This window comes from Microplitis mediator, chromosome 7 (genome assembly GCF_029852145.1).
Source record: "Microplitis mediator isolate UGA2020A chromosome 7, iyMicMedi2.1, whole genome shotgun sequence".
Lineage (NCBI taxonomy): Eukaryota > Metazoa > Arthropoda > Insecta > Hymenoptera > Braconidae > Microplitis > Microplitis mediator.
In genome coordinates, this window is record NC_079975.1 from 14,246,292 (window position 1) to 14,272,440 (window position 26,149).

At 33.5% G+C, this 26,149-nt stretch overlaps 1 protein-coding gene across 2 annotated transcripts in view; it reads right to left on the minus strand.

Moving 5' to 3' along the window:
- Positions 1 to 26,149, minus strand: part of LOC130672386 (synapsin) — a 513,694-nt gene that overhangs the window by 456,087 nt on the left and 31,458 nt on the right. The gene's annotated exons all lie outside the window — the stretch shown is intronic.

Consider the following 26,149-nt stretch of genomic DNA (forward strand, 5'->3'; position numbering starts at 1 on the left):
GTAAGCGCTCGTCGTGCTGTCTTCTTGATTTGCCGTATACAAGTACATCGTCGAAGAAAACCTTGACACCTGGAATTCCTTCTAGAATTAATTCCATTTCTTCCTGGAACATCTCTGGATCCAGTTTAGCTCCAAAGAACAGTCTTAAACATGCAAATAAGCCCTTCTGCGTAATTATAGCCGCAATTTTCTGAGACTCCTCATCCAATAAGAATTGCTGGTACGCGTTTAAAAGGTCAAATTTTGAGAAAAATTCAGCTTCTTCGACATCCGCCATCAAATCTTGGATCCTTGGTATTGGGTGATGATGTTTTTCTAGATGTGGGTTGATTGTTACTTTATAATCGGCGCATATGCGTAATTGTCCGTTCTTCTTGAATACCGGTACTATAGGTGTTGCCCACTCACTTTCCTTGATTGGCACGATGATTCCTTCTCCAACCAAACACCCCCTAAGCCGCCCAACTCCTCCCAAGCCGCCCAACTCCCCCCCAAGCCGCCCAACTCCCCCCAAGCCGCCCAACTTTAATTTGGCTTGAATAATTAGTGTGCTATCTGACTTGGGGAAAGTAGAAAATCTTAGAGGGGACGTTTCGAAACAAGCGGATAATTGCTTGTGGGAACCCGAAAGAAACAAGTGGAGTGGCCCTTTACATAGGGTATGGGGAGAACTTGCGTCCCACCACTAATCTATGCAAGCAGTTCACCAGAGCTGAAGTCTGGTACCATGGGGGCCCCATTTCCAAGCCCCATTTCGATCAGAGTCTCTTTATTTCCTGGGATGGCAGGAATGGGAGGCCGAGTGAGGTAGGACTCGTGGTGGCTGTTGGTGAGACACCCACATGCAATGCATGCCTAATGGCTAAGTTAATATGAGCTTATGCTCATATTTCGCTATTATAATATATGGTGAATTCAGTATATACAATAGGGATTACGCAGCGCGAGTATGCCCAAAAGGGCGAGGTATCGGCCTCCCGTCAAACGGAGTTGGGCTTAACGGCCCCGTTACATTAATTAATTCTCCAACCAAACGATCGAGTTCGTCTTCTATCTTCTTCTTCAATGAATATGGTACAGGTCTTGCTTTCCGGAATATTGGTGTTGCATCTGGTTTCAATTTAAGTCTCATCTTTTTATTTTTATATCTGCCCAATGTACCTGAGAACACTTCCGGAAACTCCCGTAATAGCTTCTTGACAGATTCTTCTCTGCCGCTGATAAAATAAATGCTTTCTTTCGGCTTCGTATTTACAGCTATCAAGTCGAATGTTTTGTTCCAGCCTCTGCCGATGATTGGCTTGTTTCCCCCTCCGAAAACATATAAATCCAGCTTTACACTACGATGTCCATGTTCGACGTCTACCTTGAGGACTCCCAGTGGAGTCATGGTACGATTGAAACTTCCTCGGTGTTTTTATCAATGGTATACACTTTAATTGACCAATTTGGTCAAGCTTTTCCTTCGATATGGCTGAAATCGATGCTCCGGTATCGATTTCGGATTGTATGTCTGTTTTCTGGACCTTCAAAACCATTGTCAATGGCTCAATCGACCCGACAGTCTGCATAACCTTCGACATAATTATGTCTAGTCGTCTGAGAACCTCTTCTATAATTCTGATCCGGGCTAATCGGATTATCATTGTTGTTGCCACGGCTTCTCACTTTACACATAGCACTCAAATGGCCACGCCTCTTACATTTATTACATGTGTAATTTCTAAATCTACAGTTTTTGGCTATATGATTAAGCTTACCACAACAGAAGCATCTACTGCCACTATTATTTCCTGGAATTTGTTGCTTATCGTAATTTCGGTGCACATTCTTGACTAAATTCTCACTTTCCATACTCTGAGTCACACCGTTTGTCATCTGTAGAACGTCCTCTGCCGATGCTTATGACGATAATGCAATTTCTTTGGCCTTTGCAAACGTACAATTTGCTTCCAGCAGTATCCTCTTTCTAATATTTGTGCTGTACAGTCCGAACACAAATTGATCTCTCAAGCAGTCTTCCAATGTCGCTCCAAAGCCACAATTTACCGACGCTTTCTTTAATCTAGCCACAAACTGCCTGATATCCTCGGCTTTTGTCTGATTGCATTCCTTAAATTTGTACCGTTCAGAAATTGTGTTGCATTCCGGCTGAAAGTGCTCCTTCAACACTTGCAATAGTTCGTCATACGTCAAATCAGCTGGTATCCTTGGGCTGCATAGGTCTCTCAATAATGCATACGTACTCGTTCCAACCATTGATAAGAGTGTCGCTTTCTTTCTCTCGTCCATAATCCCATTTGCCGTCGCATAATGGCTAAATCTTTCGATCCACACATTCCAATCCTCCTCTCCATTTTTGAACTCATTGATGCTGCCAATGCTACCAGTCGCGATCCCTACCTGTCCACTACTTTTTACCAATGCCAGTACCTTATTTAACTCGTTCTGTAACTCTTGCACCTTCATTGTATTACGATTTATCAGTCTTTCTTCGTTCTCGAGCCGACTTTGCCACTCTAACAATTTCTGATGCTCCGCCATTAACGTTTGGCGCTCTTTTTCTAGCACCGACTTCTCGTGCGCTATTTGTTTCTTTTGCTCCTCAAGCGACATTATACTAACACGGTACACAAATGACACTTAACACTTGTTTTATCCTCGTCGCCAATGAAATGTCTAATAGTATGGATGAGGTATATAATATAAGAGCAACACTAATTAATAACACAGTCTTATTTATTGCTATTGCTAATTACATGTTACTCGTAGCAGGCCCATAGTCAGAATGCCGGAACCTGAGACGTTGGATGTCAGCGTACAAGCAAGACTGACGCCAACGCACTCTATAGTATTATTACATACATTACACCAACGATTATAATTACCTCGGTGCGTTAAATAACAACAACTTGATTAATAATTATGGTAACAACGGCGATGATGATTTAGATGCCGGTAGATATCCAGATAGATATTTAAATGATAATAGCGGCGAAATATACCAAAGGTTTATCGAGCAACCCAGAACGAATAATTCGAGAACATCCGATGTCGCGGCGATCTCACTACGTAAATGGCGGGATATCAGAGAAATCGCGAGAGCGTGGCCTGTACGCTATCCGCAGGGCGATTTGTCAGCCAATAGTTTTCTGGCTTCATTTAAAGCCATGGCGTTTCGTGAGGGTTGGCTTATGACATATTTAGTGACAATTCTTGGCTATATTTTTGTCGGTAAAGTTAATAAATGGTATGATGCGTACAGTAGGCATTGGACAGATTATGACCTTTTTAAACGGGAATTTTTACGAGCATTTGGCTCACACAAAACAGACACACAATTATTAATGGAAATTGGTCAGTTAAGACCAGAAGCCGGTGAATCTTCAATCGACTTCGTATTTAAAGTACAGCAGAAATACGGTGAGATGCGTAACCCCCCTCCTGAATCGGAACAGGTTACGTGTATACGTAATCATCTACCTAGAGCTCTCTCAACTTAGGTGTTTTCCAGGTCAGTAAATAATTATGACGACCTGTTAGCAGTATTGCATGAGGCTGTTGTGCTACTCGAAGAAAATAAACGTGCGTCTGAACCATTAGATAAAACACACCCTAAAACAAAAGAAAAATCGCGATTTTCGGCAGTACATACGTTACCACGTACCCCTAGTTTGGTTGATATGATGAATGGAAAACAACCACTCATTATAGAAGAAATTCGTGAGGGTGAGGACGGTCAATTTATTGTTTGTGCGTCGGCAGCAACGGTGCAACCTCCTCAACAGAATTTTTCATCCTATCGTTCTCAAAATAATCGGGCACGAAATTCCAATAACGCGAGTAATAACGGCAATTCTAACGTTACACCGCGCTCCTATAGTCAAGCTACTGCTGGTCGTAATTTAGACCAAAATTTCTGTTTTAATTGTGGACAAAATGGTCACACATTTAAGCAGTGTAATAATATTAGAGTCGATGTCTGCAATTTTTATTTTAGAGCAGGACATATCAGACAAAATTGCTTTCAAGCTAATGGTGGCCCACCCAAGAATGGGTTTAACCAAAATTTCAATTCCCATCGGTCAAATGGTCCTGCCCAAATGAATTACAATGATAGAAATAATAATAATACTAATCCTAATGTAAATAGAAATAATTTTAATTCGAATCGTGGGCAATCTAACTTTAATAATACTAACAGAGCAAGCCCGAATTTTACTCCGGGTAATTTTAGAACAAATGACAACCGAAATAATGGCGGTAATCAGTCTTATAATTCTAATGTAAATAATTATGTAAATAATAATTACAATAATGACCAGCCTGACTGCGTCGAAATCCAGTCGATCAGTGCTGGTGAAGTCAGTCATCCTGATTTGTCAATAAACTAATTTCGCCCTCCTATTCCCCGAGGAAAAAGGGCGCGAAATCCAGAAGATCGGTTAAACAAATAATAAGGGGAAATCGGAGCTCTAGTAATTATCGCGCGCACCAAATCTGGTTAAACAAACCAAATAAATTTGAAAGAAATCCTGCAAACACTTTAAATAGAAATTCTGAACCTGACGGCGTCTTAGCGAGTACTGTCGGTTCGGTCGAAAATTTATATTATGAAAGTTTAGTAAATAAAAACTCGGAACCTGACGGCGTCTTAGTGAGTACCGTCGGTCCGATGAAAGAAGTTTATGATAAAATTTGGTGTCTAGTTCACTAGTAGTGAACAAATCGGTGAAATTATATTAGAAAATCAAAGTTTGAATATTACTGGCTCCGATATAGTTAATGATAAATAAATTTGAGACTGAGGTCGATATAATCGACCTACGTGACCCAACTATCGTCGAAAATAATTTTGATCTAGAAGCAGATAATCTAAGTAGCTTCGATAATGAGGACGATATTTGTAGTGGTAATAGAGTAGAGAATTTGTGTGCCGAAAAGGACACTTTCATGGAATTTTGTAAAATATACGATAACATTAACGGTTTATCGGTTTTTAATAATTTGTTTGTCTTAAAAGAAGATTGTCCTGTTTTAACTAATTTATTTGTTTTAAATACTGACGAAATTAACCGATGGGAAGGCTTGAAGGAAGAAGCACAGCCCACGGCTAATTTACTAGAGTCTAATAATTTAATTGAAGAGATTTGTGAAAATTTTGATCGGAATAATTTTAATGAAACCCCCCTAAATATTTTGGAAATTCTCGAAGTTAGTGATTTTACTGAGTCAATTGGTTCTGATGAATCTGAGGAACCAGGTTCTGTTAATGTTCCTGGAATGCCATATCTATGTGCATTAGAGCCACCTAAACTACAGGTGGGTGATTCGGTATGTTACCTAAATAGAAAATTTAAAAATTTTTTTGATAAACATTTGTCTAGTTTGGCTAACAAAATTTTGGGGCCAGCCATTGTTAATAAAATCATCAGCCCTTTAGTTGTCGAGTTAAAATCAGATACTGGGAAAATTTTAGGCAATCATTATGTACCCGATTTACAATTGCCCAGGCGCAGTCAGAGGCTGATGAAAACCGTTTAATTTGTTTCAGAGAGAAGAACGTGACCGCCGAGTCCGAGAGCAGATGGCCCGAGAACTGGGAGTATTTCGTAACGAGACGCATTGCCGTACCATTATGCGTCGGGAAAGAAATAACGCTTTCCTGTCGGAAAGGTTACATCTAGGATTGCCACTCCCGCCGTCACACCGACCACGTACACCACATCCTGAGGTTGGCGAGGCATCAGCACGTACAAAAGAACCAGTGCTCTGTCACATGGTGGTCGCTCCCACTGCACGACCAGACTCTTCAGCGCGTTGGCAGAAGCGCTGCACTTTAACTCGGGCTGTGGAACAACTGGAGAGTCGCCCATCATCGGCCCGGTTCGTCCAGCCGTTCTACGTGCCTCTTGCACACCCATCATCATCAACCGAGGTCACTAAGGCTCTCAACCGAACCCGTTGGGACCTTATGGGGGATGAGGTCTTGACCTCAGCTGAAGCCGAGGAGCTGGCTACTTATGCGCCTGTAGCAGCTGCACCCGAGCTAGTCTTGGTCGCCCCTGCAGATGACTAGGTCCTGCCCAAGCCAGGGTCACAGAAAGACCCCTTAGCCGAGGATGAAAAGGAGATGGACGACCAGTCCGACGACTCGGATTTACTCATTATCGATGAGGAGGTGGTCGTTGACCCCGCTGCGCCCGCACAATTAGCGGAAGAGTGATTTTTGGTTGTTATATTGAAAAACCTGTATAAGCTAATAAACTTGTCACTACCAACCAATTTATTTGTCTAAAAAATTTAATTGGTCCGTTTCAGCTTCCGAGCCCCAACCTCAGGTCTGGCGACGGGGAGTGTAACCGTGCAGCAGCGATTGAAGACGTGAGAGTGTGGCTCTCTCGCTTCCATTGTTTCTCTCTCTCTCTCTCTCTCTCTCGTATAATTTCTGATCATGGTTTCGTGGTTTCGTGGTTTCGTAGGACACCAAGGGACCAACTGCCTTATCACCAAGCCAGGGACTTTGGATTTTACCAGGACTTTGCTGCCGAGAGATTTCGAAGAAGCCATGCAGGGACGACCGGTGCCTACAGTAAGTCCTACAGCCTTTGTTTGACACGTCTATATATATATATATATATATATATATATATATATATATATATATATATATATATATATATATATATATATATAAATAAGATTGTACGGTTTCTTGCAAGTAGATTTCTCTCTCTTCAACGCAGTTAATTACTTATCATTTATTCCCGCTCGTTATAAGAAACACGCGCGTCTCGAGTCTATAAGTTTCTTCGAATCATTTGTGAATAGACATAAAATTATTGTAGTCTAAGAAAAGGGGAAAATTGTATATATTATGGGGATTTTGGTTAAATAAACTTGTCAATTAAACTTTTATCGAGCCTATAACGTAATTATCACCGGAGTCCTATAGTTATAAGTCTATTTCAGCCGCGTGTCCAGTCAGGACGAGCATATTCACTCCTGAGATACATGAAGTTTCCCGATTTCAGAACCAATGATAACCGACCTAAATTTAAGATTAAAATAATTAATAATTGAATTAAATAAATTCGGGAAATATTGATTAACTGTGGTTCGTGGCTACTAGACACGGAGTAGCCAGGGCCCACCGTTATATTGTATTATTTTTTTTATTAATTATCAATTAACATTGCTAAAATATATGTTATGAATTGGGCAGCGACATCCATCGTTATTATTATTATTATTATTATTATTTTAATCGTTTTTTATTGTGATTAATTGCGTTTTAGTACGAATATTATATTTTTTTGGTTTTTGTTGGTTTTGTTTTTTTTTAATTAACAACTTTGTTTTATTGCAATATTGATTACCATTGTTCAATCCTCGGGAGGTTGGGTAATCTGGACTTGAGCCTCGTCGCGTTGTTAAAATCGGCGGGAGAGACCGATTGCCGTCTCATGGACGTCGTTGTGGTCGTAGAACGGCGAGAGTTGACAGCGTGTTGACGTTTAGAGCGGTGTCGTATGGCGAGCCGTAAAAATTGTCGGTAAATTATCGTGGAAGGAATCTGTAGTTGCGGAACGTTAGACGAGCGGATATGAATTGACATCCCGGGGCTGTCAACTCTACAAGGTAGTTGATCGGTCGTATATGCGGCGTGGGAGAGGTGTGCGAATGAGACTAGTTGTCATCTAATAGACGTGGTGCATTAACGTGGTACCGGTGGTTGGCCGGACGGGCTGAATGGAGAATTTTTTTTTTGTTTATATCGAGTCTAAATTGAGGTTTTGTTTTTTTTTTGTTCATATCGAGTTTGCGACGTGAGTTTGGCTTGCGGCTTGGAATGGACGTAATTCGTGTGTTGTGGAATTAAATAAAGTCGAATTTGTTTTTTTTTTAAATCTCGCATTTACTGCTTTAGTACGTAAGTGCCTACCCCTTATCCTGACCTGCTACCCTGATCGGCTTGAAAAGTGTACAAAGCTGTGAACCGGTGGTGATCATCACCTGATGCCCAACATTCGACGAGACAGGTAAGCCACGAATGTGCCGTGCTGCGTCGCCTGACGGATTCCAGGTGACTATATATCCGGTTGCAATATATATATATATATATATATATATATATATATATATATATATATATATATATATATGTGTCGGAGTCATTACAAGCTTGGGCGTTATCCCGAGTCTGGTCTTAATATTAATATCTCTCAATTTTATTTAAACTATATACGAATAATAATTATGCAACACAGTGATTTAATATTAAAAGTATTGTTTACAAATAATGATACTTAGACAAGTAATATAATGAAGATAGTGTCGCACAAATATTAAAATACACTAAATACTAATTAATGCAATAATCGGTTAAAAAGGAAATTATAATAATTGTAATACACGGCAGTCCCATAATATTCGAATAAAACCCAATTGAATAATTTACAAATACTACGGCAAACTAGGCTCGAGAACGAATCCACGGTCAACTGGACAACTTGAACTCGCACAACGAATGCTTAATCAAAACTGACCGACTCAACTAGTCCAAAAACTCTGTACTTTTCATAAAAAACCTTTTAGTCAAAATATTCAAAGAAGGACAACAATCACATTATCTTACTACCTTGCCCTATGTGTCTTACTATACCCATCCTGTGACCGTGACTACGTTTGGTGAACAGACGTCACAGCGAGCCTAAGCCTCTCGCAATAAACATAATAAACTTAAGTTGTAAACAACTAGAGCTTAAATTTTATTTAATTGTTATTGTAAAAACTAGTCTCGACTGGTTGAGTTGATAGTATAAATTATTAAAACCAACTAATTAATTTAAACAAACGTTTCATTTAAATAAACGAAAGTAACACAGTGATTGTAACTATACAGTAAAGGAAAAATGCTTGCGTATATGCAGTCCAGCGCTCCATTACTTATTGTCCCTACCAATGTGGTAGAAATGGATAAATGAAAAAATAGATGTTCGACGGAAACTGTCAAATTTCATCGATCGCGTCACCTAGTAGCAACGCTACAGTACTCCCTTTGTTTTTTTAACTTCCCGCTAAGAAAATCGACGATTTTCAAAAAATTAAGTTATTGGTTTCACCCCGATTTTCAAAAATCGGGGTTTCATCATATGTCGACGTTTGAAGGTGCTAAGATGCTATTAAGAAATTGTTAGAGCGATGTCTGTATGTACGTATGCATGTGTGTGTGTGTGTGGATGGAAACCTCTCATATCCTTTTGATGAATAAACCGATTTAGATGGTTCTTGCGGCATTTGAAAGATATTTCCTGAACTAAGATTTTCAGACAAATGTTAGACCATTTATTCGAATAGACTCTGAGATATTTGAGAAATACGAAAAAAAAATTTTTTTTTTCGTTTTTCTTTGGATATTTTGAAAACTGTCTAATCGATCAATTCCAAAATCTAGAACTTTCATCTATCTAGAACTCGATAAAAGCTTTCGATTGCCACCAAGAACGTCTCAATCAGATAATCCGTTCAAAAGATGTCGTCGACGAAAGAAATAGTAGAAAACGGTTTTTTGCAAATATCGTCGAAACGACTAAACCAATCATTCCCAAAATTTTATCAGCTCTAGACCTCAATAAAACGCGCCGATTGCCACCTCAACCGTCTTAATCGGATAATCCGTTCGAGAGATATCGTTGACGAAAGAATGAAAAAAAATAGTTTATTTTGTTTTTCGTGAATATTTCGGAAACTATTAAATCGATCAATTCAAAAATCTACTCAGCTCTAGAACTCGATAAAAGCTTTCGATTGCTACCTTAATCACCTCAATCGGTTAATGCGTTCGAGAGATATCAATGGCGAAAGAAATGGTAAAAAACGTTTTTTTTCGATTATCTTTGAAGTGACTCATCCGATCAATTTCAAAATTTAATCGGCTGTAGAGTTCAAGAAACCGCGCCGATTGCCACCTCAAACGTCAAAATCGGTTGATTTGTTCAAAAGATATCAGCGCTGAAAAGTTGAAAAAATCACATTTTATGTTATTTTTCCCGGATAAATCAAAATATAATGTGCTAAAATGTGTCTGAAATCATATCAACTCTTTCTTTTTATAGTCTCTTTCGATCATCACACAATGTCATATAACTTGTTCTTTAGTTTTAGACATATTGTCCACAGCAAGGCTCTACTGCCGTACGAATGAGACACGGATAATCCGTGATTCTCAGAATCGCTCGATGAAATAAAATAAAATAGAAATAATATTTTATTTCGGTAACGCGTTAAATTGCACTATCGTACAAATATGACGCGTAATAAATTATTTAATTAATTTTTCACGTATGCACTTCACTTATTTATTAACAAATCGGTTACACACTTTGTTCAGTTTTCGCGCCGAGGTTCGCCTTGTTCACTTGTTCACAAAGGCGGTTATTGTCAGTCGAAATTATTTGTCGCGATTTATTGTTCGTTGATCAAACTCGGATTGATCTCAAATGTCGGTATTCAAATTCTTTAAACGTCGGAATCGAGGATTGTTTATTTGGTCCGGTCGAATCGTTCGAAAATACCGAAACGCGGCTGTACAGTTCGGCGTCTCAGCCGGATCTCTCGTCACGATCAATGCGTTGGGTCGATTGCCTGGTCGAAGTCGAAATTTTCAATTTTAGATGTCACTAGAATTTGCTCATCGGGTAATTATGGTTCTAAACTATTCATTATTTGAAATAATTCAGAACCACGGGTCGATGTCGAATTTTTCCTCATGTTACAATATTTTTCTCAATTTATCAATAAATTGTCTTACTGAAAAGGTTAATTTTAAGTTTACACGGAAAGAACAAGATGATACTGGCTATGATCTCAGATTATACTCAGTTAAATCTGAGGCAAAAAAAAATTTCAGATAGTACCCAGTATAATCTAGATTATACTGAGTTGCATCTAGATTGTACTCAGTTACATCTCAGATTATACAGCGCTAGATTATACTGGTTTTCATCCGAGATGATAACCACATACATCTGGATTATACTCAGTACCATCTCAGATTAAACTCAGTTTCATCCCAGATTATACGCAGTTATAACTCTGCCATTTTTTTTCTAGCGCATGCGTATCTAGTATACTAAACGCGCATGCGCTAGAGAAAAAATGGTTGGGTTGTTCAATCGATCTAGGTATCCGGCTGATTACTTTCGTGTAGGATATCAATTTATTCATTTACGGTTCTTATTAATAAGTTATAGTTCTTAATTGCAATTGAAATATCTCGAAGATCTATCCGGTTCGAGTGAATAGTGACGCAAATCACGTGAATTTGTGATCCAAATCGGTCAGACCACTATTTTTTTAGGAGCTTGGCATTAAAATGGAAATAACTAGAAAACAATGCAGATTTTAAAAAAAATTTATCAGAGATAATTTGTAGCAATAAAAATTGTCTACAAAAATTTTATGATAAGTCCGATAGTTTCGCCGGAAAAGTAAAAAGATCTCGAAATTTACTCTAACTTGACTTCAAGCTCCAATAACTTTTAAACAGATGGATTTATCAAATAATGATAAGAGACTTTTTTTGTAAAGCATTCAATTTTCTACAAAAAACTGTATTGAAAATTTCTGAATTCTTATTAGTTGACATGGTATCAAATTCAGAACGAGCAAAAACAAGTTCTTCGAATGGTATTAAACTTTGACGTCGGATATCTTGTGAATGGTTGAATTTATGGAAAAATCATAAAGATCCTTTTTTGTAGATCAGTAAATTTTCTACAAAATGTTGTTGAAGAGATTTTTTGTATCTAGATTTTTTCGGAATTCGAATGTATTTTTTTACTGTTACTAAATGAAAAATCGAAAATTATCAACAGCCACCTCTAAATATCAATATCAAGAGCTCAAATTTTAACTGTCACCATATTTTAAGATACACTTTCGATTTTTTTAAGTTCTTCAAAAAACAAAATCTGGGCGTCGGTTGACCCTGCGGGCCAGCCCCAAAACTTCCCGCTGTTTTCGAGCTCAAGGAGCTTGAAAACATTACTGTGAATATATTTTCAAGCTCTTCGAGCTCGAAAATGCTACTGCATGCAATTGTTTTTTTATGAGCTTTTCAAGCTCTACCAAGTTACGTATTTTGCTAAAGTTTAAAAAAACCCGGGAAATAATGTTTTTATAAAATTTTGTAAGATTTTATAAGATTTTACAGCACAATTTTATAAAAATTCATACAATTTTATAAAATTCAATCAAATTTTATAAAGTAAGATCTGAGTAAGGAACGTTATAAATAAATGTAATTTTATAAAATTGTATGACATTTTATAAAATTATATAAAATAGAACAAAATTTTATAAAGTTTTACACAATTGCATAAAATTATATAAAATTTTATACAATTTTATAAGACTGTACAGCGAAATTTTATGGAATTTCATGTAATTTTATCAAATTTTATCAAATTTCATAGAATTTTATAAAATTTTCTATGGTAAGATCTTAAAAGGGAAGTCATAATTAGATAAAATTTTATATAACTGTACGAAATTTTATAAAATTGTATAAACTTTTATACAATTTCATAAAATTATATAAATTTTTATACAATAATATACGATTTTGTAAAGTAAGATCTTAGTGAGGGGAGTAATAATTGAATGAAAATTGATATAATTGTATGAAATTTTATAAAGTTTTATACGATTTCATAAAATTATATAAAATTTTATGAAATTTTATAAAGTAATTCCTTAGGAGGGAACATTTTTATTTGTCACAGCACATAATATCACTGGATTACAAAATTAAATCGTTGATTTAATTTATTAATACTGTTGATTGTTTGAGCTCATGAATACGTAATAAATTGAATACAAATTATAGAATTGAGCTTGAATAAATAAGTGAGATAATTGAAATAATTAATTTATTTGAACACTGAGTTGATCGCAAAAATGTCATGATAATAAGTAACATGAATTCAGAGGTTACCAAGTGAAGTTAATAATTGAACACTTTAATAACTATTTTCAATAGCACCAAATGCATAAATAATTGAGTTCATTGAGTTCAAATAATAATAATCACTAAATTAAATTTAATTGAATGAGCTCGTAATAAATTACACTGAATTGAATTCATTTGTTGAACACGTGGTAGCATGATTGCAGAGGCTACCGAGTGAGAATTAACTTTGAGGTTAATTAAAATATTGAGCATGATGATAATTGAATAATTATAATATTGTCTATTAATTATATGAGCACTTGCAATAATTATTTATTTAATAAATAAGCACCTGTGATGTTTCCCGTTTGAATAACCTCTTGAGAAACGTGGTTGATGATCACTGGATTATTTGAGTTCTTGAAGTATTTTTAATGAGCTTGATGAGTGTTTAATTTTATTTGATGATTATTTCAATTTATTTACTTGCGATGAGCACAAAATGATACGATAAATAAAACACGTGTTTTTACTTGAATGTTTATAACGAAAGATAATGGCGTCGGTCTTCTCGACATGAGGCAGGAAACAGTTGATGCGCATGCGCCGCTCTGCACATGATCAAGTTTGAATCAATTGACTTGAGCCCAGTAGGTGCAGCCACTATCTGCCGGACGTGCAACTACATTTGAATTAGAATGTAGTTATGATTACGCAACACTAAGTATTTTTACTATTTACAAAAAATCACGAGGAATTTTATTTTAATATTCATCATCTGAGATTTTTGCTATATTATTCTTTAAAAAATATAAAATAAATGTATTTGAATAATTCGCTTCAATTATTTTAAATAATTATGAAATTCAACTAATTTTTCATTTTCAGATCACAATGCCAAAAGTTGTAGTGCGAGAGTGTGAATAACTTAAAAATAAAATATATGTGAGACGGCCAGCTAAAACATCAACAGAACGTTCACGTAAATATAGAGAGCGGCAAAGGGCTTTAAAAATGCAGCTAGACAAGAGTTGAATATCTCATCGTCCATCATTTCAAAAACTTGACCAAAAACTTCAGCAGAGCGTTGTCGTAACTACAGGTCTCAAAAAAGGGCTCGACGAAATGAAAAAAATCAAGAGTCAAATGACTTGACGCGAATCACTATTGGAGTTCATCAAGAACAAAAAAATTCTTAACCTTCAGCTTCGAGTTCACCAATGAAAAAAATAAAACTTCAACAGTTTGTTGTCGTGAGTTTATCACTAGAACAAAATCATTGAAAAACCTTACTTGTTTGGGGTGGTGACTTTAACATTAATTTCGCAGTTGACCATTTAAAACCATTAATTAACTTTCTAGTAGAAAAATTTAGTCTACAGTTAAATAATAATCCAAACACACCAACTACAAATTCAGGAACGACAGTAGATGCGATTTTAACAAGATATTTAGATAATATTGAAACACGAACTTACATTACGTATTTTAATTATCACAATGCTTTGGCCACAATAATACCAATGGAAATCGCATCAAATAATGTAAATATCAAAGAAATAAATTTAAAAAATTGAATTTATAATTTGTATTAATTTTCCACACTTTTATTATTAGGTAGATTCTTTTAAAAATCTAGGTATTGTATTTGTCCTCATGGTCGATTTTCCAAGGAATTTTGTCACAACCTATCATAATTAGTTGAGTAGAGTTCGAAAATACCATTCGTTGAAAAATTTATATATGTATGTATATATATATGTAGCGTTGCTACTAGGTAACGCGATCGATAAAATTCGATATTGTGCTACCGAAGATTATCGATGGCGCACGGCTCAGGAATGTACAGCCGGCAAATCGGCCTAATCCTCGATGGTATTTCCGGCAACGGAAAGAAAATTATACGCGACACTGCACGAAAAATTAATTACAATTTTTTATCACAGCTCGCGAAAACTTTTACCACTATTCGATTCGCACTAAAGGTCCCTCGAATCAACACTGATGCGGCATAACGTCCATAAGATGCCCAGCAATGCACCAGCGGTGATAAAAGAATAAAAAAAAACTGCACAATGATAACAAAAATCACTGCACTAATTAATTCAAAAATAAATTCACACAAAAATAACTGTGAGTACAAAATCACGGTCTCGCCGATTAAACGGCAACGCGACAAAATATTCGCGGGAAAACAACACGAGAACTCGCGAAAATTTTGCACACTGTGTAATACACGTGTTCGACGCTTCCCTTAAAAAGAGATCACGTCGGGGTCACCAATTTAGTGGTTGAGGTGATAATATAAATTATTAAAACCAACTAATTAATTTAAACAAATGTTTTATTTAAATAAACGGAAAATAACGCAGTGATTGTAAGTATACAGTAAAGTAAGAAGCCTGGATGCGTGTGTACAATCCCACGGTCTATTACTAATTGTCCCCACCAATGTGGTAGAGATGGATAAAATGAAATAATCGATGTTCGACGGAAACTGTCGAATTTTATCGATCGCGTTACCTAGTAGCAACGCTACATATATATATATATATATAATAGAACCAAGTTTTGAGAACACGATTGCGCCTAGAATCCTTATCGGATCCTAATGAAATTTTTTACACTTATTCTATGGGCGATTACCACGGTTAAGTTCGAAGATGGGCTAAATCGTTCGATTAGTTTAGAAGATATGGCTGTTTCAAATTCCCATGATTTTTCAAAAAAAAAAAATTTTATCCACTTTCAAGTTCATATAACTTTAAAACTAAAACTCATAGATAATTTCCGTAAAAACTATTTGAAAGCTTGTCTAATAAGCTTTAATTTATGACCTTAAACTTGATGTTTTGACCATTTCTTCAAATAATTTGATGGCCTTGAAAATTTTAATAGAATCAAAAAATGTTGAAAATATGGTTTTCATTCAACATCATTTATGCATTTCCCATTATAATCAAATTTCGTCAGTTGTATTTTATTGTGCACAAAATAACCTGTAAATTTCACAGCTATTTTATATTTTAAAAGTATTTCTTTTATTACTTATGATGTATCAAATGTACCTCTACGACGTATGATTATAGCTGGTCTTGTCATTACGATAGCACCTACAGCTCTTATCGAATCTTAATGAAATTTTCCACACTTATTCTATAGGCGATTATCTTGATCAAGTTCGAAGATGGGCTGAATCGTTCAAATAGTTGTGAAGTTATGGCTGTTTGAAATTTCCACGAGTTTTCGAAAAAATCAGTTTTTATTCACTGTTGAAGTTCATATAACATTAAAACTAAAACTGATAGACAATTCCAGTAAAAAGTATTTAAAAGCTTTTCTAATAAGCTTTAATTAAAGACCTTAAACTTAATGTTTTGACCATTTCTTCCAATAATTTGATAGCCTTAAAAATTTTAATGGAATCAAAAAATGTTGAAAATATGGTTTTCATTTCACATAACTTATGCATTTCCCATTATAATACAATTTTGTCAGTTGTATGATAGTGTGAACAAAATAACCTGTAAATTTCACTGCTATTTTATATTTTAAAAGTATTTTTTTTATTATTTATGCTGTTTCAATCGTACCTGTACGTCCTATAATTATAACTGATCTTGCTGTCGTAATAGTAATTACAATTATGATCTCATACTAATTAAAATTTCTATACTTTGTTTACGTGAAGGTTAGTTTAGTACATTACCTATATAATGTTTTGTCAAATCAACTATCTGAAGTTCTCTATCGAAAATAGTCGTTGTCTTTTTTTACTCTCACTCTTAGAAAACGAGCCTAATTTCATATCATGACTATACACTATCATGTATCACAAGATATGTATGTATGAAACTTTTTACATAGATTAATTGGAAAATCTACCTTCCATTTCGGCTGCCGAATGGCCTTTTTTTTTAATTACAATCAGATTCATTAAATTTCCAACATACCTTTCTTTTTCCCTCCCTTTAAGTCTCGGAAATCTAAAGCTTAACATTAGTATAAATACACTAATGCAAAAAATTAGAGGAACAGAAAAATTTTATAAATTTTTTAGTGATTTTTGGAAGGCTGTAACTTGGTGAAAAAAAATCGTATCAAGATTTTAAAAGAAGCATTTTTATAGCTTGAAATCTCTAGTTTTGGTGTATTTTTAAAAAATTTTTTAAAAGCTTCGGTTATTGCGCAAACATGAGAAATACCGCGAGACAAAAAATTTCTAAATTTTTTTTTTATTTCCGAAAAGCCCACGGACCGCGGAAAAATTCTTTCAACTAAACGAATGCATACACTGTAAAAAATAAGGTACTGACATTAAACTCCCTAAGAGTTTGACAAATTTCATCTTCAGTGAAACCAAATTCGTTTGAACCAACGAAAACTAGTTTGTCTCAAGAAAATCATTTTTATTGAATGAAAATCTCTACTCGATTATGAGAAATTGCTTAAGCATTAATGTTAAAAGTTTTTAAGTTTGATCGTAATTAAAGTAACATTTGATTGAATAGTAAAATATATTTTAATTAAATTTTGGATGTACTTGATTTAAAAATAAAAAATTGTTGAAGCAAACTTTTCAATTTTTAGAAATTTAACTGAAACTCTTGAAACGTTTAGTTTGACAACTTCACTTGTTTCAATGAAACAAAAGTAGTTTCCTATAATACCGAACGTGTCGTGTCAACCGACAAGTTTCTTGGGGAGAGAATCCGACGAGGTTGTAGGAGTAATTTGACGCACTCACATGAAAACTGAAAAATATTCGACAAGAATATAAATGTATTTGTTACAAAATATTGAATTATATTTGAATGAAAGTCTTTATATTATCTATTAAATAAAAAAATTGATTTATAAAAAGAGTCACATATTTATCTCGTTTAGATCAATGTATAAGCAATTGACTGTATATATTCATTCAATATGAAAACAAAGTACTAGAAGCACAACTAAACTAAAAATTTCCTACAGGTTCCGTAGCGTAGCGGTAAAGCGTCTGACTCTCACGCGTAGGGTACTGGGTTCGAATTCACTGGATACCAATATTACGATTATTTAATTTCTCACTAAAAACTGAGTGTGTCAAAATTATTTGTAGAGTGCAATATATATAGGGAAAGGGGGGGGGGGGCAAAAGGAGGTAGGGTAGGCAAAACGGGGTACCCCCAAAATTTTATAAAAAAAAAAAATTTTTTTTTTTCGTCTAATTAGTATAAATCCTATATATTTGCGCACTTTTAGTTCTAAGCATGACACCTGGGGCAAAATGAACCAGCCGAAAATTTTTAAAAAATGATCCTTTCATATTTTTATCGTCAAATTGAAAAAAATAAAATACACTAATCCATTTTTCAGCTGATTTGTTATAGCTGGGGCAAAAAAATATTCGAAAATAATATTTTATTTTTTCATTGATAAAATATTTTAAATAATGCAAAATAATCTGCAATCTAAAAAATCAAAAACACATTTTTTGCGTTCAAAATAATGACAAATAAAAAAGACAGAATTGTTTTTTTCTATTAAATAGCAATTAGTAATGAAGCTAATCAAGGGGAAACGATTTATTACACTTAAAAAAATTTTTCTTGAGTATTATAAAACCAAAAATAGTTGTCAAGAGAAAGAAAAACATTCTTAATAATGAAAACAATTTAAAAAAAAAAAAAAAAAAATATCATTTTATGGATGGAGGCCTCTCTGCCCCACAAAAATTTTTTTTTTGCCTTCGTGTCCACCAATGATGTGAAATGTGATTTTTCTTCATGTATATTACATATAAGAGATTCAAGTAATAAAATTTGATCAATTTTCAGAAATTTTTTTTTTTCAACTTTTTTTAAGGGTACCCCGTTTTGCCCGCGAAAAATAAAAATTTTATTTTTTAATGGCAGCTAAAAATTTTGTCTATTTACCTCGAATATCACTAAAAACGAAAACATTTAACGTATTTTAGTCCTCGAAAACTTAGTATTTCCTTAGGTACTCCCTTTTGCCCCCCCCCTCCCTCCCCTAATGTAATAATAATAATAATAATAATATAATGTAATTGTCTCAATACTTGATAAAAAAAAAAAAAAAGCAATAAAAGTAAAATCAAAAATAATAAAATGCAAAAATAAAATTTTTTTTTAATTAATTATTGATGAAATAATTAAAGGCAATATTCACTTGATTCAGATTGATGTTTTTTTTGGATCAATGCAATACAGCAATTTGAAATAATTCGATTTTTTATTGAAACAATTGCAAGGAAAGTTTCTACGGACTTAAAAAAATATTACTTTTAACACTGAAATTCATTTGCTTTAATAAAATTATGACTTAACTGAAAATTCTTCATACCTTCAATGACCTTACAAATTACTTTGAGTGAAATTTTTGATTATTTTATGTAAAACGAAAATCATTATTGTATCAACAGCATTCATGACTTGAACTAATTCCTATTTTTTTTTAAATGAAAAAAGTTATTGAGTTATATCAAATACTATAGAGTTAGTTCAAACGAATCGGGACCTTCCCTCAAGAAACTCTCAGTTGGAGCAAAATATACTGTCAAACGTAGAGCGCGGTAGACTCAATCGCTTGACGCGCTTGGCTGTATCCAAACGCACGGAGTACTTGAGCCAAACGAATCTGGTTTGACTTCAGGAATCTTTTTTTACAGTGTAGCTCGTTTAGCATATTTATTCAGCTTCAATTTGGATTTTTTTTTAACCTCGTAGGACGATTTGTCGCAGAGATATCAGACTTCAAACGAAAAATGATCCGTTTGGCTTTGATCTTCGATATTTCAGGTACAAATGATCGCACGGATAGTTAAAGGGGGGCATTAAAAACTTGAATAAATTTCCTAAAAGACCCTGTCATCATTTTTGAAAAAAAAAAAAAATTTTTTTTATTTTTAACATCCATTAGAAGTAACTATAAAAAAATGACTTTTTTTGGGTTCTTAATAAATCGACCGCTACTCTGCAAATATCGATAAGAAAAATGAGGTTGCCAGAGACTTTTTTAGCTTAATGTACTTCCAAGACCCCTGTAAATTTTTAGATTGATCTATCTAACCGTTTTTTGGGAATCATCGATCAAAGTTTTACTAAACACTTGAAGGAACAAGATTTGTTCCTTTAAGGGGGGGGGTATGGTTTTAAAATTTTTTTTTTATTTTTATTTTTATTTTTTTTCTGAATGAACAATATGTCGAGAATATTGTGTACAAATTTTAAATCAATCCGAGTAAAACTAACGGAGTTACAGCGTTTCAAATGACCGGCCGTGATACCTGATTTTTATACCTGCCCGACCTGCCCCTACATACCCCTAGTAGAAATCAGTTGCAATTTTCTTTGTTCTTCCGAACCCCTTGCTCCGGCTATGTGTCTTTCAAAGGATGTAACCTGATGACTCAATATAAGTATAAAAATTCATATTCTTTTATTGATAGTTTATTTCAAATTTTCACGAATAAAAAACTTTAAATGGATTTTCCCGAAAACGTTATTTTTAAAGTCCGTGAACATCACAACTCAAAATGTGCTGAACCGATCCTTTTGAAAATTTGAACATTACTTCTCCACATCATTCAACAGGTAACCACGAAGAGTTTTTTTTTGTTTTTCATTTTTTTCTATTTTTTAATAACAAATTAACCGCGATTATTTGAGCTGAAATCGCGTTTTTCACTTCCAAGTGCTGAAAAAAATCGAAAAAAAAAAAAAAAAAAAAAACTCTTCGTGGTTACCTTGAGAAATGCATCAACTTTAAAATGCATATCAATTTTTTTTTCCGATGATCCGGTAACGAGTTATGATGTTCACCGCAAAACGACTTTTTTCGAGGCGCCTCCGGAGATTCAACGTCACCAGCTTATTAATCAATATTTTTCGTTTAAAATTTTTTCTGATATTCTTTAAAAGTTGTACAATAATATGTGATTAAGTTTAATGAAATTATATTACTCATCTCGCCGAGAAAAAATCACAAAAATATGCTTTTTTTTCGCCATTGAAACCCTACCCCCCCCCCCCCCCCTTAATTGTGTAATCATAATCAAAATGAAAAAATATATTTTTTTGGACTTTTCTCATATTTTTGCGGTGGTTACTCAGCAAATGCAAGGAAATGACAAAAAAAAAATCTCCAAAAAACGTCAAAAAAAAATATTCGAACACAAAAAAATAAGTTTCAATTTTTTTTATTCTTTGATTTTTTTTGACGTTTTTTGGAAATTTTTTTTTTATCATTTCCTTGCATTTGCCTTTCAAGTGTTTAGTAAAACTTTGATCGATGATTTCCAAAAAACGGTTAGATAGATAAATCTAAAAATTCACAGGGGTCTTGGGGGTGCATTAAGCTAAAAAAGTCACTGGCAACATTATTTTTTTCTATCGATATTTACAGAGAAGCGGTTGATTTACTTAAAAACAAAAAAAAATCATTTTTTTGTACTTACTTCTAATGGATGTTAAAAATTAAAAAATTCTTTTTTTTTTAAATGATGACAGTGTCTTGTAGCGAATTTATTCAAGTTTTTAACGCCGCCTTCAATTTCCTGTGCGGTCATTAGTACCTGAAATATCGAAGATCAAAGTCAAAAGGATCAATTTTTGTTAGAAGGCTGATATCTCTAGGACAAATCGTCCTACGAGGTTAAAAAAAAAGCCAAATTGAAGCTGAATAAATTTCCTAAACGAGCTATGCATTCGTTTAGCTGAACGAATTTTTCCGCGGTCCGTGGGAAAAAAAAAAATTTAGAATTTTTTGTCTCGCGGTATTTCTCATGCTTGCGAAATAACCGGAGCTTTTAAAAAATTTTGATAAAAATACACCAAAACTAGAGATTTCAAGCTATAAAATGCTTTTCTTAAAATCTTGATACGATTATTTTTAACCAAGTTACAGCCTGCCAAAAATCATTAAAACACATGTGTACTTTGTACGCACGCACTTTTTTTTTGTCATATCAACGGCGGAAGTTGAATTTGAGAGGGAAACAGTCAAAAAGGTTTTAAGTCATGTAGGAATGTAGAGACGGATAGAGAGAGAGAAGTTACTTTTCGATACCAGTTCGAGGAAAGTTAACCAAACTATCGATTGCCAGAAATCGTATGGTTTGCGCCCTTTGCATATTGCTTGAAAATCCATCTTTCGCGGTTGATATGACAAAAAACAATTTCGAACAGAAAAAAAAAAGTTTTAATTTTTTTTTTCTTCGATTTTTTTTTTATATTTTTTGGAAAAAAATTGAAAGAATTTTTTCGCGGTCCGTGGGCTCTTCGGAAAAAAAAAAATTTAGAAATTTTTTGTCCCGCGGTATTTCTCATGTTTGCGCAATAGCCGGAGCTTTTAAAAAATTTTGATAAAAACGCACCAAAACTGGAGATTTCAAGCTGTGAAATGCTTTTTTTTAATCTCGATACGATTATTTTTCACAAAGTTACAGCCTTCCAAAAATCACTAAGAAATTTATAAAATTTTTCTGTTTCTTTAATTTTTTGCGTTAGTGTATTAGGAATGGAAGGTGAATCCAAAATCAAGTCTTAATATTAATATTTAGAGGTCGGTTTTTTTTTGCCACCCTACTATGTATGGTCATATATCACAAGTTTTGTTCCTTAAATTGTAAAATCGTTATCAAATTGAAAAAATTAATTTTTTTTTTATTTTCTTTCATTTTTGCGTTAGTTATTTAGTAAATGTGAGGTAAAGAGAAAAAAAAAAGTTTCCAAAAAAACGAAAAAAAAAAAAACAAGAATTTTTTTACTTTTTTTTTACGTTTTACTCGGGGTTTTTTTTTTTTTTTCGTTTTTTTGGAAATTTTCTTTTTTTTTTTCTCTTTACGTCACATTTACTGAATAACTAACGCACAAATGAAAGAAAATAAAGAAAAATTAATTTTTTCATTTTAATAACGATTTCACAATTTAAGGAACAAAACTTGTTCGTTTAATTGTTTTGCAAAATTTTGAGGAATTGGACCGGACAAACGGTTCAATGGATCAATCTGTAAATTTCCAGGGTTTTGGGGGTACATAAAGCTGTAAAATTACCTGGCAACATTATTTTTTTTATCAATATTTACAGAGTAGCGATGAGTTGACTAAAAAACCAGAAAATGGCCATTTTTTGTGGGTTTTCCAAATTGATGTTAAGGATACAAAAAAAAATTTTATTTTTTAAATCAAAATTGGAGTTTGTAGGGTACTTATTCAAATTTTTAATGCCACCCTCAAATTTACTTTTCAACCATTAGTTGCTGAGATATTGATAATCAAAGACAAAAGGATCCTTTTTCATTTGAAGGCTGATATCTCAGCAGCAAATTGTCGTACAGAGAAACAAAAAAAAGCAAATTGTAGCTGAATAAATTTCCTAAACAAGCCATGAATTCGTTTTTTTAAAAAAATCTTTCCCGGCCCTGTAGACCTAAAAAACGAAACCAAAAAATTTAGAAAAATTTTGTCTCGACCTTTTTCTTCTGATTCCGCAAAAACCGTGGCTCAAAAAAATATTTTGCTGAAAGATCTTCAAACTAGAGATTTTAAGCTTCAATTACCTTTCCTTGTATTTTTTGATACGATAATTTTTCACGAAAATACAGCCTTCCAAAAATCACTAAAAAATTTATAAAATTTTCTTGTTCCTTCATTTTTTTGGATAAGTGTATATAATATATAACATAATGTTATAATTTTAATAATTATGTTATTGAATTTTTATTTTGTCAGCTATCAATCAAACTTAAATCCCCATTCCTTAAAAAATATTCAAAGGTTCCGGCAGCAATTTAAAAGTATAAATAGATATCGATTTATACACTAATGGAAAAAATTAAAGGATCAAAAAAAAATTCTAAATTTTTAGGCGATTTTCAACAGGCTCTAACTTTGATAGAAATGGTCGTACAAGAAATAAAAAAAAAGGAAATTGTAGCTCCAAGTGTCTACTTTCTGGATTAAAACTTCAAAATTTTTTTGCGTCAGCAGTTTTTGAGTAATCTTAGAAAAACCAGCAACAAAAAAATTTCAAAAAAAAAAAAAAATTTTTTTTGAATTTAATGTCTGAGAGATCAGTAAAATCACGGAATGCAGCGACGTAAACGTGTTAAAAATTATTGGGTGTTGGTTTTGTAAATTTCCTATAGTTATTCCAAAAAAAATTTTTTTTTGAAATTTTTGTTTCGAAAAACAACTTTTTTCTTTTTTGGAAATTTAAGCACTGTCCGCAATAAAATTGTGGACAAAGCTCCAAAAAAATGTTTGTTTTCATCTTGTTAAAGATTATGAGCTTTTCAGAGCAAAAAACGTGATCCTTTAATTTTTTGAAAAATTTGATGGCGTGAAACAAAAAAACGGCTGGTTGGATTAATCTGGCTCTCTGCAGGGTTTTTGTGGACATATTAAACTGTAAAATGCACAGTCAACATTATCGATTTCCACAATATTTTCGTTTCAGCGCTTGATTTTCTAAAAAACCACAAAAAGCCCTTTTTTTGTTGCATTTTTAAATTCATGTGACGATAGGAAAAAATTTTTTTTTCGAAAAAACAATGGCTAATCGTTGAAGGGAATTTATTCAAGTTTTTAAAACTCACCATTAACTTTCTGTGCGATCATTGGTTTCTGAGATATCGATAATCAAAGACAAAAGGATCCTTTTCCATTTGAAGACCGATATCTCGGCGAGAAGTGGACGTATCAAGGTCCATAAAAAATGAAATTAAAGCTGAATAATGAAGGTATCCGATCCTAATAGTGGTTAAGCCAAAATAATTTTTTCCACGCCCGGAGACCAAAAAAAAAAATTTTTTTAATTTGAAATTTTTTTGTTGCTGGTTTTTCTAAGATTACTCAAAAACTGCTGACGCAAAAAAATTTTGAAGTTTTAATCCAGAAAGTAGACACTTGGAGCTACAATTTCCTTTTTTTTTATTTCTTGTACGACCATTTCTATCAAAGTTAGAGCCTGTTGAAAATCGCCCAAAAATTTAGAATTTTTTTTTGATCCTTTAATTTTTTCCATTAGTGTATATGGATATTTATAAATTTATAGATAAAAAGATTTGATTATATCTATCTAATTAATTTTATTGTAATTTATGTACAAAACCAAATTCATCATTAGGTGCATTATTTACGTAGGATGTATCAGTTTCATTATTTGGGTTAAGTAATGCCATGAATTTTCCTTAATTATAAGTGTATAGCAGACTAGATGGCCAGACTACCATCAAGCGATTACCAGAGTTAAGCAGCATCGACGTGGGTCATTAATTGGACGGGTGACCCCGTATTACAATAATCGCTTACAGATAGTAATTTTTTTTTTTTTTTAAATTTGAATTTAACCAACATTTATATTAATGATGACAATCAATCCTAATTAAATCACTTAATTAATAATTTACAGATATTTTCAATGAGATTTTAAAAATGACTATCTTCGTTCATGCATGATTATATCTAATCATATATGATTATATATGATCAGGTCTGGCCAATTTTCAGATCTAATTACATATGGACTCATATATAATTATACAAAATCATTTTTTATCGGGAAGTTACATAAAAGAAGCTGAATTCGAACAAACTTTTTTTTTAATTAAAATAAAAAATTAGAAGCGATCGTTGGCACATCTTGAAACTAGCGTAGATTTTTGCAGAATTAGTTGAAGTTTTTTTTAAGTAAAAAAAAAAAAAAAAATAAAAAGGGCTGGACTTTGAGAAAATGATGGTTATTTCGAAAAAACTGAAATATTTTATAGATTCGGGCATCTGAAATTTTTTTCGTCTTTTTTTCTTAAACTACATTAAAAAACAAAAATTTTCAATTTGGTCTGGTTCCACTCGGTCAATTTTTGAAAAAGTTCTAGTGATTGAAAAAAAAAAGAGCGGTTTTTTTTAAAAAATCGTAATATTCTTTGGGTTGGGTAAAAAAATCTGAAATAATTCCTAAAAATGTCTTTTAGGGGGTAGAAAAAGCTAGAAAACATTGAGCAAAATCGAAGGGGGTCGAGTAAAAAATTTGTCGATTTGGCATGGAATGACCCGTATACTTTTCATTAGATAGAAGCAATCCTTACTGACTATGACAGAAAATAAATTTATCGTTGTTTAAAAAAAAAAATTGTCTATCGGTTGACCCTGCGGGCCAGCCCCAAAACTTCCCGCTGTTTTCGAGCTC